Raw genomic sequence first — 18,568 nt, 5'->3', positions numbered from 1 at the left:
GAAGGCAGTGTGGCCGAGTGGTCTATGGCGCTGGTTTTAGGCATCAGTCTCTTCGGGGGCGCGGGTTCGAATCCCGTCGCTGTCATAATTCGATTTTGACAGAGGTATGTTTTAAGGGGCATGGGAAAACTATTTTACAGCATTTAGACGATATTTTAGTTAATAATCAACCACACGAAGGCAGTGTGGCCGCGTGGTCTATGGCGCTGGTTTTAAGCACCAGTCTCTTCGGGGGCGCGGTTTTGAATCCCGCCGCTGTCATTATTCAATTTTGCCAGAGGTATGCTTTTAGGGGCATGGGAAAACCTTTTTACAGCATTAAGACGATATTTAAGATAATAAAAATCCACACGAAGGCTTTGTGGCCGAGTGGTCTATGACGCTGGTTTTAGGCACCAGTCTCTTCTGGGGCGCGGGTTCGAATCCCGCCGCTGTCATAATTCAATTTTGTCTCGCTTGAGGTTTTGTAGAGTGCGGTTGCCGATTTTTCCGCTCCGTTTTTCTAGTCTCTTCCTGCGTTTAAGCCTAGGCTTAGTGTTTTTTTAATTTTATTTGGTATTCTATAATCCCAGTTTATTGAGTTGTTAATTAATTTTTAATCTTTGACCCTGCATTGCAGGGTCTTTAACCCCTTTAACTAATTTAAATTATGGAAGTTTTAAGACGTTCGGTTTTCGTCGCTTCTGAAGCGATCGCCGTTAATTTGGTAGAAGATGATTTGAAAGCGCATTTTGGTTTGGATTCATATTCGTCAGTGGTCGCTACTTTGGGTGGCTTTTTTGTCACATTTATAACTTTGGAAGATGCGGATACTTGCGTTGAACATGGTATGGAGATTGGAGGCGTAGAATGTGTCGTTGCAAAGGTTGGGAGCCGCGAGGTTTTGATGACGTTATCTGGTCTACCGGAATTTGTCACTGATGAAGCGGTGAAAGATAAGTTTGCCAGTATGAAATGCGAGGTAAAGTCTGACGTGATGTGGGCGCGGGAAAATGGAAAATATTACGGTCAACGGTCGATAAAAGTGTCATTACCGGAGGGCGTGTCAAATTTGTCTTATACTATTCGTATTCGTGATGTCTTGGGTCTTGAAACTAATTACCGTCTCCGCCACGACCGTCAGGCCAAGGTCTGTAACAAATGATTTTCCACATCTCATTTATATCGCCAATGCCCCGATTTTCGTTGTCGAAAGTGCGACCTTCAAGGTCACGGAATCCGTCAATGTCCGGATTGGGAGAAGGGCGCCCAAGGCCGGCCTGCTCAAGTCAACGAAAAAGTGGGCCACGCTATTGTTCATGAATTGCCGATGGATCAGGGGGAAGCGGTGAATCCACAACTTCCACCCGACGTGGATGCGGTTACTCCTAAAGAAATGCCTGATAAAGAACCCTCCTCAAATTTATCGTTAAGCGCAGCTAAGAGACCGATTTCTACTTCCACTGGTAGTGATGATGGTGTCCGCCACACTGGTAATTTGTCTTTGTCCGCTTCGACTAGTAAATCGTCATATTCTAAAAGGCTCCGTGACAATAAAACTTTTGAGAAGGCCATAGCTATCAGGCGTTTTGGTTCGTGGGAAAAGCTTCGGATGGAGGCTCCAGAGAACGGGGATCAGTTGGCGGCGACGGAGAAAGTGGATGGCGGTGGGACCTAAGTCACTATGATGCGTTTGGCCAGTTGTAATATTCGTGGACTGCGGGATGATCAGAAGATTTTAGAGTTTTTGGAACTTAGTAAGCCGTATGACATTATTTGCCTTCAGGAGACGCATTGGTTAGCGGAGCACGCGCATCGGTTTAAGTCTCTTTGGCGTGGGCAAGTATTTTTTGACAATGATTCGACGACCGGTTTTCGCGGCGTGGCTACCCTAGTTCGTCCGGGTTTCAACGTTACCGTTTCCCGCGTTGTCGTCAGTAATGAAGGACGGTTCGTGATTGTTTCACTTACATTGGATGACGTGGCTTTTGATATTGTCAACGTGTACTTACCCAACGACGCAAATGATCGGGTGCCGTTTTACGCGCGTCTCCGGGCGGAAATATCTCATTTGCAGCGCCCCGTGGTTGCGGGGGATTTCAATGACGTTGTTCTTCGCAGTCAGGATCGTTGTCCTATTCCTTTGGTCACCACGCGCTTCCGACATACTGATCTGTTTCGCTCCAAAAGTGCCTTAAATCTTGTCGATGTCTGGAGGGACACACACCCGTATGTTTTCGCCTGGTCATGGGCGGGTTATGTTTTTGGGAACTATGTACAATCTCGGATCGATTATATTTTTGTACCAGCGTCGGAGCGTAAGAATGTAAAGCTTTGCCAAATTATACCTTGTTCACTTACGGATCATAAACTAGTTGAACTCCGCTTCAATTTGGACGGTGTCGCTATGGGCCCGGGCACATGGTCTTTCAACGCGAGCTTCCTCGACTTAGACTCGTATCGCGACGCGGTGGCTCGTATTATTCGTCGAAGTCGTACGTGGCCGGAATTTTCTACGTCGGTTATTGATTGGTACGAAAAGTTAGTCTTCTTTGCGTGATCACGCGATGTTTTTTGGTAAAATACAAGCGGCGCGCTCGCGTGATTATCGTACGGCTTTACGGTTAGCGGTGGTCCGCGCTCAGGAGGACTTTACGAATGGACTAATTGACGTGGTGGAGTTAACTTCCAAGGTGGACGATCTGAAATTGTTCGACCGGAATGTCCTTCGTGGAGCTGTAGCTCGTTCTAATCAACTGTGGCGCACAGAGGGTGAACGGCCTACGGCGTATTTTTAACGCCTTGAGAAGTATCGCTAAAGTAAGAAAAATTTACGATACATTTATTCTGCGTCCCAAACTCTTCTCGAGGATCCGTTATGTGTCAGGCGCAGGGTTTTTGAACATTTTAGCGACATGTACCGCGGTAAACCTACTAATAACGCCAGTGCTGAAGAATACGTATCATATATCCCGACCCGGTTGTCGGAGGCCGATTTCGCTATCTGCGAGAGTTCAGTGACTTGGGCGGATGTAACCTTAAGCCTCCGGAACCTTCCAAATGGTAAGAGTCCCGGAAAAGATGGCCTAACTAATGAGTTTTGGAAGTTCATTTTCCCGCAAATCAAGGACGAATTTTTAGCGTTAATTGCCTTTTGTCAAAGTGAGGGCCGTTTGCCTCCGAGTATGAAAGAAGGCATGATCGTTCTGCTTCCGAAGACTGGCGACTTGCGGCACATATCTAATTGGCGTCCAATTACCCTCTTAAATGAGGATTATAAGATTTTAGTGAAAATCCAGGCAATGCGACTTTCAGCGGTCTTACCAACGATAATTTCTGATCGTCAAACGGGAGCCATCAAAGGTCGCGGGTCATTTAGTACCCCCGCGCTTTTATTGGACACGATTGAGTATCTCAATCGCGTGAACACTAGCGGAATTCTTTTGAAGTTGGATTTAGCCAAAGCGTTTGATTGTGTTTCTTGGCCATATTTATTCGCTGTCTTGCGCGCTTTCGGTTTCGGTCCCACTTTTTGCGGCTGGATTCAAACTTTTCTTATCGGTAGTCGGTCGTGCTTGAGGATAAACGGTTATTTAACCGATTTTTTCCAACTCGGTCGTTCGGTTCGTCAAGGGTGTCCGCTGAGCCCACTTTTATACGTGCTGACGTCGGAAGCCTTGTGTTTCGCGTTAGAGAGTCGTCGAGCGATAGTCCGGGTCAGTTGGCCTGGTCTTCATTCGGCCCCGTTATTGCGCATCCACGTCGATGACAACACTGTAATCGTTCGGAACCGGAAATCGGTTGAAGAAGTTGTGGCCGAGTATCACCGCTTTTCGGAAGGATCGGGCGCGGTATTAAATCTGAGCAAGTGTCGCGGCTTATGGCTTGGGTCGGAACACGCTAATGTCCCCGAGGTCATTTCCGGAATTTCTATTTCTTCTGAACCGCTCGAGGTTCTCGGCGTGTATATTGGTTCATCGTATACCGATACGATTGATCTAAATTGGACTTCACGGTTAGAAAAATTCAAGAAAGTCTTACGGGTTTGGCAGGCGCGGCGTTTGACGGTTACCGGAAAGGTTATCTTAATTAATACTTTGGCCATGTCGCTTTTGTATCATACTCTTCGCTCGGTTCCGTTTCCTGATAGTATAGCCGTTCAGTTTCGCAAAGTCGCGCTGGACTTCCTATGGGGGTCTCGGGCTCATCAAGTTTCGTATACCACTCTCACGCGCCCTACTCGTCTGGGTGGCTATGGACTGGTCGATCTAAAATGGAAGACTTACGCTTTCCGCTTCCGGGAGTTGCAGACTATTCTTTCTCCGAAAAGCCCTTCGGCTCAGCGAGATCTCGTGATTGCTCTTTTAAACCCATTTGACGGAACGGCAAGTCCCGGTATTAACATTCTGCGTTGCGTGTTACCTCAGTCGTGGCTCAGTCGGCTTTCTCCGCGTTACCGAGAAATGTGGATCGCGTGGCGGACGTTTATTGACTCTCAGAATATGCGACTCCAGCTATCTGATAATCTGTTACACGAACCAGTTTTCTACAGTAGGCACATTAACTTGCCCGACTTATCGTATCGACAGCGCCTTCCTTTTCTGTCTCACGGTCTTCTATGTCTTCGCGAGTTTTGTTACGAGGTCATACCAGGCTTTTTACCGGAAGTCAGTATGTTAGAACTGTGCGATATTTCTAACTCTGAAGTGCCCGCGTCGGCAGTCTTGCGTGATTATTCGGTCATTAAAAGTGCGCTACCCCAGAACTTTTTGGCCCGGGTACACGCTATTTCGAATGCGCAGCTGTCCAGTCCCGAGATTAAGATTGATGCTCCGAATGGATCTATCTACGACTATGCATCCGCCTCGGTAAAGGAACTATATCATCGGTATCTTACGATTGGCGCTTCTGAATCAGCCGTCGAACTCAAATGGCGGGAATATTTCGGGGGTCCATTACCAGAATCAGGGTGGAATTGGCTAAAAGGAAAATTGTTGGGTCCCGAACAACGAGATACTAATTATAAAATTGTCCATCGCGCTTATTTTCTAAATGCCCGTTTACATGCCTTTGCTCCACAGACTTCTGCAGACTGTACATTTTGTAAGGGTGCGGATGAAAATTTAGGGCATTTACTATTAGATTGTCGTGTAGTAAATAGTTGGTGGTTGTGGTTGTTTGTTGAAAAACTAAAAATAAAAGTTCATTGGTTCACTACCCCGGGATATGTTCGAAATGTATTTCTTGTTTTTCAAGGTAAATGCCCTTTAAATATCAATCCTCTCGAGCGGAAAGTTTTGCACTTTTTAATATCTATATTTAAATATTTTAAACTCGATAGTAGATCTTTTTCAATTACCCATGAAAATGTCCCGCTCTTTATTGTGCAAAAACGTTTTATCGCTAAAATTAGGAGTGAAATAAGTAAAACCATAGCAATTTATAAAGATAAGGAAAAATAATTTTGTAACCTTTTGTTAAAAATATTTTAAAACTCAAGGGTGAATATTTTAATATTTATTTATTTATTTATTGGAAAGAAAAAAGGGAAATGTCCAGATATCTTATATTTTGATTTTAATTGGGTATTGTAAAGAGACATAAATTTGCTAATATGTTGTCAAAAATATTTAAAAAATTCTAATTTAACAGTGTCAATATTTTTTAAACGCAAATCAGACTGTTTTAAGGGGTTTAAATATTGTGCTTTAATTGCTTTTATAAATATCGCATTCCAAAAGTGTATTTGTTTGTTTTCATGGTTAATATATATCACCACATACTTTCCTGTATTTTTATAATAGTTGCTCTTGTTTTGTCAAAATTGCTTTCGAAATGTTGTGATATACATCAACAATGTATTTTTTAATGATATAATAAAAAAAAAAAAAGCGCTGGTTTTAGGCACCAGTCTCTTCGGGGGCGCGTTTTCGATACCCGCCGCTGTCATTATTCAATTTTGCCAGAGGTATGTTTTTAGGGGCATGGGAAAAACTTTATACTGCATTTAGACGATATTTTAGTTAATAATAACCAACACGAAGACAGTGTGGCCGAGTGGTCTATGGCGCTGGTTTTAGGCTACAGTCTCTTCGGGGGCGCGGGTTCGAATCCCGCCGGTGTCATAATTTGATTTTGCCAGACTTATGTTTTTAGGGGCATTTGAAAACCTTTTTATAACGTTATAACGATATTTTAGTTAATAGTAATCCACACGAAGGCAGTGTGGCCGAGTGGTCTATGGCGCTGGTTTAAGGCACCAGTCTCTTCGGGGGCGCGGGTTCGAATCCCGCCGCTGTCATAGTTCGATTTTGCCAGGGGTATGTTTTTAGGGGCATGGGAAAACCTTTCTACAGCATTTAGACGATATTATAGTTAATAATAAGCTACCCGAAAGCAGTGTGGCCGAGTGGTCTATGGCGCTGGTTTTAGGCACCAGTCTCTTCGGGGGCGTGGGTTCGAATCCCGCCGCTGTCATTATTCAATTTTGCCAGAGGTATGTTTTTAGGTGCATGGGAAAATCTTTTTACAGAATTTAGACGATATTTTAGTTAATAATAACCCACACGAAGGCAGTGTGGCCGAGTGGTCTATAGCGCTGGTTTTAGGCACCAGTCTCTTCGGGGGCGCGGGTTCGAATCCCGCCTCTGTCATTATTCAATTTTGCCAGAGGTATGTTTTTAGGGGCATGGGAAAAACTTTTTACTGTATTTAGACGATATTTTAGTTAATAATAACCAACACGAAGACAGTGTGGCCGAGTGGTCTATGGCGCTGGTTTTAGGCTACAGTCTTTTCGGGGGCGCGGGTTCGAATCCCGCCGGTGTCATAATTTTATTTTGCCAGAGGTATGTTTTTAGGGGCATGGGAAAAACTTTTTACTGCATTTAGACGATATTTTAGTTAATAATAACCAGCACGAAGACAGTGTGGCCGAGTGGTCTATGGCGCTGGTTTTAGGCTACAGTCTCTTCGGGGGCGCGGGTTCGATACCCGCCGCTGTCATTATTCAATTTTGCCAGAGGTATGTTTTTAGGGGCATGGGAAAACCTTTTTATAACGTTATAACGATATTTTAGTTAATAGTAATCCACACGAAGGCAGTGTGGCCGAGTGGTCTATGGCGCTGATTTAAGGCTCCAGTCTCTTCGGGGGCGCGGGTTCGAATCCCGCCGCTGTCATAGTTCGATTTTGCCAGGGGTATGTTTTTAGGGGCAAGGGAAAACCTTTTTACAGCATTTAGACGATATTATAGTTAATAATAAGCTACCCGAAAGCAGTGTGGCCGAGTGGTCTATGGCGCTGGTTTTAGGCACCAGTCTCTTCGGGGGCGTGGGTTTGAATCCCGCCGCTGTCATTATTCAATTTTGCCAGAGGTATGTTTTTAGGTGCATGGGAAAATCTTTTTACAGAATTTAGACGATATTTTAGTTAATAATAACCCACACGAAGGCAGTGTGGCCGAGTGGTCTATAGCGCTGGTTTTAGGCACCAGTCTCTTCGGGGGCGCGGGTTCGAATCCCGCCTCTGTCATTATTCAATTTTGCCAGAGGTATGTTTTTAGGGGCATGGGAAAAACTTTTTACTGCATTTAGACGATATTTTAGTTAATAATAACCAACACGAAGACAGTGTGGCCGAGTGGTCTATGGCGCTGGTTTTAGGCTACAGTCTTTTCGGGGGCGCGGGTTCGAATCCCGCCGGTGTCATAATTTTATTTTGCCAGAGGTATGTTTTTAGGTGCATGGGAAAATCTTTTTACAGAATTTAGACGATATTTTAGTTAATAATAACCCACACGAAGGCAGTGTGGCCGAGTGGTCTATAGCGCTGGTTTTAGGCACCAGTCTCTTCGGGGGCGCGGGTTCGAATCCCGCCTCTGTCATTATTCAATTTGGCCAGAGGTATGTTTTTAGGGGCATGGGAAAAACTTTTTACTGCATTTAGACGATATTTTAGTTAATAATAACCAACACGAAGACAGTGTGGCCGAGTGGTCTATGGCGCTGGTTTTAGGCTACAGTCTTTTCGGGGGCGCGGGTTCGAATCCCGCCGGTGTCATAATTTTATTTTGCCAGAGGTATGTTTTTAGGTGCATGGGAAAATCTTTTTACAGAATTTAGACGATATTTTAGTTAATAATAACCCACACGAAGGCAGTGTGGCCGAGTGGTCTATAGCGCTGGTTTCAGGCACCAGTCTCTTCGGGGGCGCGGGTTCGAATCCCGCCTCTGTCATTATTCAATTTGGCCAGAGGTATGTTTTTAGGGGCATGGGAAAAACTTTTTACTGCATTTAGACGATATTTTAGTAAATAATAACCAACACGAAGACAGTGTGGCCCAGTGGTCTATGGCGCTGGTTTTAGGCTACAGTCTTTTCGGGGGCGCGGGTTCGAATCCCGCCGGTGTCATAATTTTATTTTGCCAGAGGTATGTTTTTAGGTGCATGGGAAAATCTTTTTACAGAATTTAGACGATATTTTAGTTAATAATAACCCACACGAAGGCAGTGTGGCCGAGTGGTCTATAGCGCTGGTTTTAGGCACCAGTCTCTTCGGGGGCGCGGGTTCGAATCCCGCCGCTGTCATTATTCAATTTTGCCAGAGGTATGTTTTAAGGGGCATGGGAAAAACTTTTTACTGCATTTAGACGATATTTTAGTTAATAATAACCAACACGAAGACAGTGTGGTCGAGTGGTCTATGGCGCTGGTTTTAGGCTACAGTCTCTTCGGGGGCGCGGGTTCGAATCCCGCCTTTGTCATAATTTGATTTTGCCAGACTTATGTTTTTAGGGGCATTTGAAAACCTTTTTATAACGTTATAACGATATTTTAGTTAATAGTAATCCACACGAAGGCAGTGTGGCCGAGTGGTCTATGGCGCTGGTTTAAGGCACCAGTCTCTTCGGGGGCGCGGGTTCGAATCCCGCCGCTGTCATAGTTCGATTTTGCCAGGGGTATGTTTTTAGGGGCATGGGAAAACCTTTTTACAGCATTTAGACGATATTATAGTTAATAATAAGCTACCCGAAAGCAGTGTGGCCGAGTGGTCTATGGCGCTGGTTTTAGGCACCAGTCTCTTCGGGGGCGTGGGTTCGAATCCCGCCGCTGTCATTATTCAATTTTGCCAGAGGTATGTTTTAAGGGGCACGGGAAAAACTTTTTACAGAATTAAGACGATATTTTAGTTAATAATAATCCACATGATGGCAGTGTGGCCGAGTGGGCTATGGCGCTGGTAATAGGCACCAGTCTCTTTGGGGGCGCGTGTTCGAATCCCGCCGCTGTCATAATTCGTTTTTGCCAGAGTTATGTTTTTGGAGCATCGGAAAACCTTTTTACAGCATTTAGACGTAATTTTAGTTAATAATAATTCTCACGAAGGCAGTGTGGCCGAGTCGTCTATGGCGCTGGTTTAAGGCACCAGTCTCTTCGGGGGCGCGGGTTCGAATCCCGCCGCTGTCATAATTCAGTTTTGCCAGAGGTATGTTTTTAGGGGCATGGTAAAATCTTTTTACAGAATTTAGAGGATATTTTAGTTAATAATAAGCCACTAGATGGCAGTGTGGCCGAGTGGGCTATGGCGCTGGTTATAGGCACCAGTCTCTTCGGGGGCGTGGGTTTGAATCCCGCCGCTGTCATTATTCAATTTTGCCAGAGGTATGTTTTTAGGTGCATGGGAAAATATTTTTACAAAATTTAGACGATATTTTAGTTAATAATAACCCACACGAAGGCAGTGTGGCCGAGTGGTCTATGGCGCTGGTTTAAGGCACCAGTCTCTTCGGGGGCGCGGGTTCGAATCCCGCCTCTGTCATTATTCAATTTTGCCAGAGGTATGTTTTTAGGGTTATGGGAAAAACTTTTTACTGCACTTAGACGATATTTTAGTTAATAATAACCAACACGAAGACAGTGTGGCCGAGTGGTCTATGGCGCTGGTTTTAGGCTACAGTCTTTTCGGGGGCGCGGGTTCGAATCCCGCCGGTGTCATAATTTTATTTTGCCAGAGGTATGTTTTTAGGGGCATGGGAAAACCTTTTTACAGCATTAAGACGATATTTTAGTTAATAATAAGCTACCCGAAGGCAGTGTGGCCGAGTGGTCTATGGCGCTGGTTTTAGGCAGCAGTCTCTTCGGGGGCGCGGGTTCGAATCCCGCCGCTGTCATTATTAAATTTTGCCAGAGGTATGTTTTTATGGGCATGGGAAAACTTTTTTACAGCCTTTAGACAAAATTTTAGTTAATAATAAGCTACCCGAAGGTAGTGTGGCCGAGTGGTCTATATCACTGGTTTGAAGCACCAGTCTCTTGGGGGGCGCGGGTTCGAATCCCGCCGCTGTCATTATTCAATTTTGCCAGAGGTTTGTTTTTAGGGGCATGGGAAAACTTTTTTACAGCATTAAGATGATAATTTAGTTAATAGTTATCCTCATGAAGGCAGTGTGGCCGAGTGGTCTATGGCGCTGGTTTTAGGCACCAGTCTCTTCGGGGGCGCGGGTTCGAAATCTCGCCGCTGTCATAATTCAGTTTTGCCAGAGGTATGTTTTTAGGGGCATGGGAAAACCTTTTTACAGCAATTAGACGACATTTTAGATAATAAAAATCCACATGAAGGCAGCGTGGCCGAGTGGTCTATGGCGCTGGTTTTAGGCACCAGTCTCTTCGGGGGCGCGGGTTCGAAATCCCGCCGCTGTCATAATTCAGTTTTGCCAGAGATATGTTTTTAGGGGCATGGGAAAACCTTTTTACAGCAATTAGGCGATATTTTAGTTAATAATAAGCTATACGAAGGCAGTGTGGCCGAGTGGTCTATGGCGCTGGTTTCAGGCACCAGTCTCTTCGGGGGCGTGGGTTCGAATCCCACCGCTGTCATTTTTCAATTTTGCCAGAGGTATGTTTTTAGGGGCATGGGAAAAACTTTTAACTGCATTAAGACGATATTTTAGTTAATAATAAGCTATCCGAAGGCAGTGTGGCCGAGTGGTCTATGGCGCTGGTTTTAGGCACCAGTCTCATCGGGGGCGTGGGTTCGAATCCCGCCGCTGTTATTATTCAATTTTGCCAGTGGTATGTTTTTAGGGGCGTGGGAAAAACATTTTACTGCATTTAGACGATATTTAAGTTAATAATAATCAACACGAAGGCAGTGTGGCCGAGTGGTCAATGGCGCTGGTTTAAGGCACCAGTCTGTTCGGGGGCGCGGGTTCGAATCCCGCCGCTGTCATAGTTCGATTTTGCCAGGGGTATGTTTTTAGGGGCATGGGAAAACCTTTTTACAGCATTTAGACGATATTATAGTTAATAATAAGCTATCCGAAGGCAGTGTGGCCGAGTGGTCTATGGCGCTGGTTTTAGGCAGCAGTCTCTTCGGGGGCGCGGGTTCGAATTCCTCCACTGTCATATTTCGATTTTGCCAGACTTATGTTTTTAGGGGCATGAGAAAACCTTTTTATAACATTATGACGATATTTTAGTTAATAGTAATCCACACGAAGGCAGTGTGGCCGAGTGGTCTATGGCGCTGGGTTTAGGCACCAGTCTCTTCGGGGGCGCGGGTTCGAATCCCGCCGCTGTCATTATTCAATTTTGACAGAGGTATAATTTAAGGGCCATGGGAAAACCTAATAATAATAATAATAAGCTAGGCTAATACCCAGGACACCACCTTAGGCCTAAGTCATCGAGCGACTTTTAAAGCCTTTTTAATTCAGGTGGCCGGGTTACAATGCGTAGGAGGGTGGTGGCAAGCCCTGCGTGCCACGCGAACGAGCTAACAGCTCCCTACACTAACTATTACCGTTAACCTCAACAAGTTTTTATGGAAGGGGAAACCGAAGATCTCGGGGGAAAACCCCTTAAACCAGTGGGGAGAGAACTTGCAAACTCAACGCAGAAGGAGTTGTTCCGAGTTTTCACCCAGTGCCACAAGCTGGGATCGAACCCGGCTCTTCTTGCTGCGAGGCGAAAGTGCTAACCACTCCGCCACCCCCGCCGCTGTCATTATTCAATTTTGCCAGAGGTATGCTTTAAGGGGCATGGGAAAACCTTTTTACAGCAATAAGACGATATTTTAGATAATAGAAATCCACACGAAGGCAGCGTGGCTGAGTGGTCTATGGCGCTGGTGTAAGGCACCAGTCTCTTCGGGGGCGTGGGTTCGAATCCCTCCACTGTCATAATTCGATTTTGCCAGACTTATGTTTTTAGGGGCATGAGAAAACCTTTTTATAACATTAAGACGATATTTAAATTAATAATAATCCATACGAAGGCAGTGTAGCCAAGTGGTGTATGGCGCTGGTTTTAAACACCAGTCTCTTCGGGGGCGCGGGTTCGAATCCCGCCGTTGTTATTATTCAATTTTGCCAGAGGTATGCTTTAAGGGGCATGGGAAAACCTTTTTACAGCAATAAGACGATATTTTAGATAATAGAAATCCACACGAAGGCAGCGTGGCTGAGTGGTCTATGGCGCTGGTGTTAGGCACCAGTCTCTTCGGAGACGCGGGTTCGAATCCCTCCACTGTCATAATTCGATTTTGCCAGACTTATGTTTTTAGGGGCATGAGAAAACCTTTTTATAACATTATGACGATATTTTAGTTAATAATAATCCACACGAAGGCAGTGTGGCCGAGTGGTCTACGGCGCTGGTTTAAGGCACCAGTCTCTTCAGGGGCGCGGGTTCGAATCCCGCCGCTGTCATAATTCGATTTTGCCAGAGGTAGGTTTTTAGGGGCATAGGAAAACCTTTTTACAGCATTTAGACGATATTTTGGTTAATAAAAATTCACATAAAGGCAACGTGGCCGAGTGGTCTATGGCGCTTGTTTTAGGCACCAGTCTCTTCGGGGGCGCGGGTTCGAATCCCGCCGCTGTCATATTTCGATTTTGCCAGAGGTATGTTTTAAGGGGCATGGGAAAACCATTTTACAGCATTTAGACGATATTTAAATTAATAAAAAACCACACGAAGGCAGTGTGGCCGAGTGGTCTATGGCGCTGGTTTTAGGCACCAGTCTCTTCGGGGGCGCGGGTTCGAATCCCGCCGCTGTCATTATTCAATTTTGACAGAGGTATAATTTAAGGGCCATGGGAAAACCTTTTTACAGCATTAAGACGATATTTAAATTAATAATAATCCATACGAAGGCAGTGTAACCAAGTGGTGTATGGCGCTGGTTTTAAACACCAGTCTCTTCGGGGGCGCGGGTTCGAATCCCGCCGTTGTTATTATTCAATTTTGCCAGAGGTATGCTTTAAGGGGCATGGGAAAACCTTTTTACAGCATATTTTAGTTAATTATAAGCTATACGAAAGCAGTGTGGCCGAGTGGTCTATGGCGCTGGTTTAAGGCACCAGTCTCTTCGGGGGCGTGGGTTCGAATCCCACCGCTGTCATTATACAATTTTGCCAGAGGTATGTTTTTAGAAGCGTGGGAAAAACTTTTTACTGCATTTAGATGATATTTTAGTTAATAACATTCAACACGAAGGCAGTGTGGCCGAGTGGTCTATGGCGCTGGTTTTAGGCTACAGTCTCTTCGGGGGCGTGGGTTCGAATCACGCCGGTGTCATAATTCGATTTCGCCAGATATATGTTTTTAGGGGCATGGGAAAAACTTTTTACAGCATTAAGACGATATTTTAGTTAATAATAAGCTACCCGAAGGCAGTGTGGCCGAGTGGTCTATGGCGCTGGGTTTAGGCACCAGTCTCTTCGGGGGCGCGGGTTCGAATCCCGCCGCTGTCATAATTCTATTTTGCCAGAGGTATGTTTTTAGAGGCATGGGAAAACCTTTTTACGGCATTTAGACGATATTTTAGTTAATAATAAGCTAGCCGAAGGCAGTGTGGCCGAGTGGTCTATGGCGCTGGGTTTAGGCACCAGTCTCTTCGGGGGCGCGGGTTCGAATCCCGCCGCTGTCATAATTCTATTTTGCCAGAGGTATGTTTTTAGAGGCATGGGAAAACTTTTTTACAGCATTTAGATGATATTTTAGTTCATAGTACTCCACACAAAGGCAGTGTGGCCGAGTGGTCTATGGCGCTGGTTTTAGGCACCAGTCTCTTCGGGGGCGCGGGTTTTAATTCCGCCGCTGTCATTATTCAATTTTGCCAGAGCTATGTTTTTAAGGGCATGGGAAAACTTTTTTACAGCATTTAGATGATATTTTAGTAAATCGTAATCCACACAAAGACAGAGTGGCCGAGTGGTCTATGGTGCTGTTTTTAGGCACCAGTCTCTTCGGGGGCGCGGGTTCGAATCCCGCCGCTGTCATAATTCTATTTTGCCAGAGGTATGTTTTTAGGGGCATGGGAAAACCTTTTTACGGCATTTAGACGATATTTTAGTTAATAATAAGCTAGCCGAAGGCAGTGTGGCCGAGTGGTCTATGGCGCTGGGTTTAGGCACCAGTCTCTTCGGGGGCGCGGGTTCGAATCCCGCCGCTGTCATAATTCTATTTTGCCAGAGGTATGTTTTTAGGGGCATGGGAAAACCTTTTTACGGCATTTAGACGATATTTTAGTTAATAATAAGCTAGCCGAAGGCAGTGTGGCCGAGTGGTCTATGGCGCTGGGTTTAGGCACCAGTCTCTTCGGGGCGCGGGTTCGAATCCCGCCGCTGTCATAATTCTATTTTGCCAGAGGTATGTTATTAGGGGCATGGGAAAACCTTTTTACGGCATTTAGACGATATTTTAGTTAATAATAAGCTAGCCGAAGGCAGTGTGGCCGAGTGGTCTATGGCGCTGGTTTTAGGCACCAGTCTCTTCGGGGGCGCGGGTTTTAATGCCGCCGCTGTCATTATTCAATTTTGCCAGAGCTATGTTTTTAAGGGCATGGGAAAACTTTTTTACAGCATTTAGATGATATTTTAGTTAATCGTAATCCACACAAAGACAGAGTGGCCGAGTGGTCTATGGTGCTGGGTTTAGGCACCAGTCTCTTCGGGGGCGCGGGTTCGAATCCCGCCGCTGTCATAATTCTATTTTGCCAGAGGTATGTTTTTAGAGGCATGGGAAAACTTTTTTACAGCATTTAAATGATATTTTAGTTCATAGTACTCCACACAAAGGCAGCGTGGCCGAGTGGTCTATGGCGCTGGTTTTAGGCACCAGTCTCTTCGGGGCGCGGGTTCGAATCCCGCCGCTGTCATAATTCGATTTTGCCAGAGGTATGTTTTTAGGGGCATAGGAAAACCTTTTTACAGCATTTGGACGATATTTTAGTTAATAATAAGCTACCCGAAGGCAGTGTGGCCGAGTGGTCTATGGCGCTAGTTTTAGGCACCAGTCTCTTCGGGGGCGCGGGTTTGAATCCCGCCGCTGTCATTATTCAATTTTGCCGGAGCTATGTTTTTAAGGGCATGGGAAAACTTTTTTACAGCATTTAGATGATATTTTAGTAAATCGTAATCCACACAAAGGCAGAGTGGCCGAGTGGTTTATGGTGCTGGTTTTAGGCACCAGTCTCTTCGGGGGCGCGGGTTCGAATCCCGCCGCTGTCATAATTCTATTTTGCCAGAGGTATGTTTTTAGGGGCATGGGAAAACCTTTTTACGGCATTTAGACGATATTTTAGTTAATAATAAGCTAGCCGAAGGCAGTGTGGCCGAGTGGTCTATGGCGCTGGTTTTAGGCACCAGTCTCTTCGGGGGCGCGGGTTCGAATCCCGCCGCGGTCAGTATTTAATTTTGCCAAAGCTATGTTTTTAGAGGCATGGGAAAACTTTTTTACAGCATTTAGATGATATTTTAGTTAATAGTACTCCACACAAAGGCAGCGTGGCCGAGTGGTCTATGGCGCTGGTTTTAGGCACCAGTCTCTTCGGGGGCGCGGGTACGAATCCCGCCGCTGTCATTATTCAATTTTGCCAGAGGTATGTTTTTAGGTGCATGGGAAAATCATTTTACAGCATTTTGACGATATTTTAGTTAATAGCAATCCACACGAAGGCAGTGTGACCGAGTGGTCTATGGCGCTGGTTTTAGGCACCAGTCAGTTCGGGGACGCGGGTTCGAATACCGCCGCTGTCATAATTCAATTTCCCAGACTTATGTTTTTAGGGGCATGGTAAAACCTTTTTACAGCATTTAGACGATACTTTAGTTAATAATAAGCTACCCGGAGGCAGTGTGGCCGAGTGGTCTATGGCGCTGGTTTTAGGCACCAGTCTCTTCGGAAGCGCGGGTTCGAATCCCGCCGCTGTCAGTATTCAATTTTGCCAGAGCTATGTTTTTAAGGGCATGGGAAAACTTTTTTACAGCATTTAGATGATATTTTAGTAAATCGTAATCCACACAAAGACAGAGTGGCCGAGTGGTCTATGGTGCTGGTTTTAGGCACCAGTCTCTTCGGGGGCGCGGGTTCGAATCCCGCCGCTGTCATAATTCTATTTTGCCAGAGGTATGTTTTTAGGGGCATGGGAAAACCTTTTTACGGCATTTAGACGATATTTTAGTTAATAATAAGCTACCCGGAGGCAGTGTGGCCGAGTGGTCTATGGCGCTGGTTTTAGGCACCAGTCTCTTCGGGGGCGCGGGTTCGAATCCCGCCGCTGTCATACTTAATTTTTGCCAGAGATATGTTTTTAGGGGCATGGGAAAACCTTTTTATAGCATTTAGACGATATTTTAGTTAATTATAAGCTATACGAAAGCAGTGTGGCCGAGTGGTCTATGGCGCTGGTTTAAGGCACCAGTCTCTTCGGGGGCGTGGGTTCGAATCCCACCGCTGTCATTATACAATTTTGCCAGAGGTATGTTTTTAGGGGCATGGGAAAAACTTTTTACTGCATTTAGATGATATTTTAGTTAATAACATTCAACACGAAGGCAGTGTGGCCGAGTGGTCTATGGCGCTGGTTTTAGGCTACAGTCTCTTCGGGGGCGTGGGTTCGAATCACGCCGGTGTCATAATTCGATTTTCCCAGATATATGTTTTTAGGGGCATGGGAAAAACTTTTTACAGCATTAAGACGATATTTTAGTTAATAATAAGCTACCCGAAGGCAGTGTGGCCGAGTGGTCTATGGCGCTGGTTTTAGGCACCAGTCTCTTCGGGGGCGCGGGTTTTAATTCCGCCGCTGTCATTATTCAATTTTGCCAGAGCTATGTTTTTAAGGGCATGGGAAAACTTTTTTACAGCATTTAGATGATATTTTAGTAAATCGTAATCCACACAAAGACAGAGTGGCCGAGTGGTCTATGGTGCTGGTTTTAGGCACCAGTCTCTTCGGGGGCGCGGGTTCGAATCCCGCCGCTGTCATAATTCTATTTTGCCAGAGGTATGTTTTTAGAGGCATGGGAAAACTTTTTTACAGCATTTAGATGATATTTTAGTTCATAGTACTCCACACAAAGGCAGCGTGGCCGAGTGGTCTATGGCGCTGGTTTTAGGCACCAGTCTCTTCGGTGGCGCGGGTTCGAATCCCGCCGCTGTCATAATTCTATTTTGCCAGAGGTATGTTTTTAGGGGCATGGGAAAACCTTTTTACGGCATTTAGACGATATTTTAGTCAATAATAAGCTAGCCGAAGGCAGTGTGGCCGAGTGGTCTATGGCGCTGGTTTTAGGCACCAGTCTCTTCGGGGGCGCGGGTTCGAATCCCGCCGCGGTCAGTATTTAATTTTGCCAAAGCTATGTTTTTAGGGGCATGGGAAAACTTTTTTACAGCATTTAGATGATATTTTAGTTAATCGTAATCCACACAAAGACAGAGTGGCCGAGTGGTCTATGGTGCTGGGTTTAGGCACCAGTCTCTTCGGGGGCGCGGGTTCGAATCCCGCCGCTGTCATAATTCTATTTTGCCAGAGGTAATGTTTTAGGGGCATAGGAAAACCTTTTTACAGCATTTAGACGATATTTTAGATAATAGAAATCCACATGAAGGCAGCGTGGCTGAGTGGCCTATGGCGATGGTTTTAGGCACCAGTCTCTTCGGGGGCGCGGGTTCGAATCCCTCCACTGTCATAATTCGATTTTGCCTGACTTATGTTTTTAGGGGCATGAGAAAACCTTTTTATAACATTATGACGATATTTTAGTTAATAGTATTCCACACGAAGGCAGTGTGGCCGAGTGGTCTATGGCGCTGGTTTAAGGCACCAGTCTCTTCGGGGGCGCGGGTTCGAATCCCGCCGCTGTCAGTATTTAATTTTGCCAAAGCTATGTTTTTAGAGGCATGGGAAAACTTTTTTACAGCATTTAGATGATATTTTAGTTCATAGTACTCCACACAAAGGCAGCATGGCCGAGTGGTCTATGGCGCTGGTTTTAGGCACCAGTCTCTTCGGGGGCGCGGGTTCGAATCCCGCCGCTGTCATAATTCGATTTTGCCAGAGGTATGTTTTTAGGGGCATAGGAAAACCTTTTTACAGCATTTAGACGATATTTTAGTTAATAATAAGCTACCCGAAGGCAGTGTGGCCGAGTGGTCTATGGCGCTGGTTTAAGGCACCAGTCTCTTCGGGGGCGCGGGTTCGAATCCCGCCGCTGTCAGTATTTAATTTTGCCAAAGCTATGTTTTTAGAGGCATGGGAAAACTTTTTTACAGCATTTAGATGATATTTTAGTTCATAGTA

The 18,568-nt window shown here is 45.4% G+C and overlaps 19 non-coding genes across 19 annotated transcripts; all 19 read left to right on the top strand.

The window, feature by feature from the left end:
* The first annotated feature begins 6,198 nt into the window (after positions 1-6,198).
* Positions 6,199-6,280, top strand: TRNAL-AAG (transfer RNA leucine (anticodon AAG)). Its single transcript has one exon. It is a non-coding gene; the product is annotated as a tRNA-Leu (tRNA).
* A 798-nt stretch (positions 6,281-7,078) lies between these two features.
* TRNAL-AAG (transfer RNA leucine (anticodon AAG)) lies at positions 7,079-7,160 on the top strand. The gene has a single exon. It is a non-coding gene; the product is annotated as a tRNA-Leu (tRNA).
* Positions 7,161-8,134: 974 nt separating this feature from the next.
* TRNAL-CAG (transfer RNA leucine (anticodon CAG)) lies at positions 8,135-8,216 on the top strand. The gene has a single exon. It is a non-coding gene; the product is annotated as a tRNA-Leu (tRNA).
* Positions 8,217-8,838: 622 nt separating this feature from the next.
* On the top strand, positions 8,839-8,920 carry TRNAL-AAG (transfer RNA leucine (anticodon AAG)). The gene has a single exon. It is a non-coding gene; the product is annotated as a tRNA-Leu (tRNA).
* A 445-nt stretch (positions 8,921-9,365) lies between these two features.
* Positions 9,366-9,447, top strand: TRNAL-AAG (transfer RNA leucine (anticodon AAG)). The gene has a single exon. It is a non-coding gene; the product is annotated as a tRNA-Leu (tRNA).
* Positions 9,448-9,717: 270 nt separating this feature from the next.
* TRNAL-AAG (transfer RNA leucine (anticodon AAG)) lies at positions 9,718-9,799 on the top strand. The gene has a single exon. It is a non-coding gene; the product is annotated as a tRNA-Leu (tRNA).
* A 799-nt stretch (positions 9,800-10,598) lies between these two features.
* TRNAL-UAG (transfer RNA leucine (anticodon UAG)) lies at positions 10,599-10,681 on the top strand. Its single transcript has one exon. It is a non-coding gene; the product is annotated as a tRNA-Leu (tRNA).
* Positions 10,682-10,775: 94 nt separating this feature from the next.
* TRNAL-CAG (transfer RNA leucine (anticodon CAG)) lies at positions 10,776-10,857 on the top strand. The gene has a single exon. It is a non-coding gene; the product is annotated as a tRNA-Leu (tRNA).
* A 270-nt stretch (positions 10,858-11,127) lies between these two features.
* On the top strand, positions 11,128-11,209 carry TRNAL-AAG (transfer RNA leucine (anticodon AAG)). The gene has a single exon. It is a non-coding gene; the product is annotated as a tRNA-Leu (tRNA).
* A 1,398-nt stretch (positions 11,210-12,607) lies between these two features.
* TRNAL-AAG (transfer RNA leucine (anticodon AAG)) lies at positions 12,608-12,689 on the top strand. Its single transcript has one exon. It is a non-coding gene; the product is annotated as a tRNA-Leu (tRNA).
* Positions 12,690-12,959: 270 nt separating this feature from the next.
* Positions 12,960-13,041, top strand: TRNAL-UAG (transfer RNA leucine (anticodon UAG)). The gene has a single exon. It is a non-coding gene; the product is annotated as a tRNA-Leu (tRNA).
* A 261-nt stretch (positions 13,042-13,302) lies between these two features.
* Positions 13,303-13,384, top strand: TRNAL-AAG (transfer RNA leucine (anticodon AAG)). Its single transcript has one exon. It is a non-coding gene; the product is annotated as a tRNA-Leu (tRNA).
* Positions 13,385-15,061: 1,677 nt separating this feature from the next.
* Positions 15,062-15,142, top strand: TRNAL-UAG (transfer RNA leucine (anticodon UAG)). Its single transcript has one exon. It is a non-coding gene; the product is annotated as a tRNA-Leu (tRNA).
* Positions 15,143-16,467: 1,325 nt separating this feature from the next.
* On the top strand, positions 16,468-16,549 carry TRNAL-UAG (transfer RNA leucine (anticodon UAG)). The gene has a single exon. It is a non-coding gene; the product is annotated as a tRNA-Leu (tRNA).
* A 94-nt stretch (positions 16,550-16,643) lies between these two features.
* Positions 16,644-16,725, top strand: TRNAL-AAG (transfer RNA leucine (anticodon AAG)). The gene has a single exon. It is a non-coding gene; the product is annotated as a tRNA-Leu (tRNA).
* A 622-nt stretch (positions 16,726-17,347) lies between these two features.
* Positions 17,348-17,429, top strand: TRNAL-UAG (transfer RNA leucine (anticodon UAG)). The gene has a single exon. It is a non-coding gene; the product is annotated as a tRNA-Leu (tRNA).
* A 622-nt stretch (positions 17,430-18,051) lies between these two features.
* On the top strand, positions 18,052-18,133 carry TRNAL-AAG (transfer RNA leucine (anticodon AAG)). Its single transcript has one exon. It is a non-coding gene; the product is annotated as a tRNA-Leu (tRNA).
* A 94-nt stretch (positions 18,134-18,227) lies between these two features.
* On the top strand, positions 18,228-18,309 carry TRNAL-UAG (transfer RNA leucine (anticodon UAG)). The gene has a single exon. It is a non-coding gene; the product is annotated as a tRNA-Leu (tRNA).
* A 94-nt stretch (positions 18,310-18,403) lies between these two features.
* Positions 18,404-18,485, top strand: TRNAL-AAG (transfer RNA leucine (anticodon AAG)). The gene has a single exon. It is a non-coding gene; the product is annotated as a tRNA-Leu (tRNA).
* The last annotated feature ends 83 nt before the right edge of the window (positions 18,486-18,568 follow it).

This window comes from Leiobunum rupestre, chromosome 2 (genome assembly GCF_980474605.1).
Source record: "Leiobunum rupestre chromosome 2, qqLeiRupe1.1.hap1, whole genome shotgun sequence".
Taxonomy (NCBI): domain Eukaryota; kingdom Metazoa; phylum Arthropoda; class Arachnida; order Opiliones; family Sclerosomatidae; genus Leiobunum; species Leiobunum rupestre.
The sequence above is the reverse complement of the archived record's forward strand: the minus strand, read 5'-3'. Positions and strand labels throughout refer to the sequence as shown.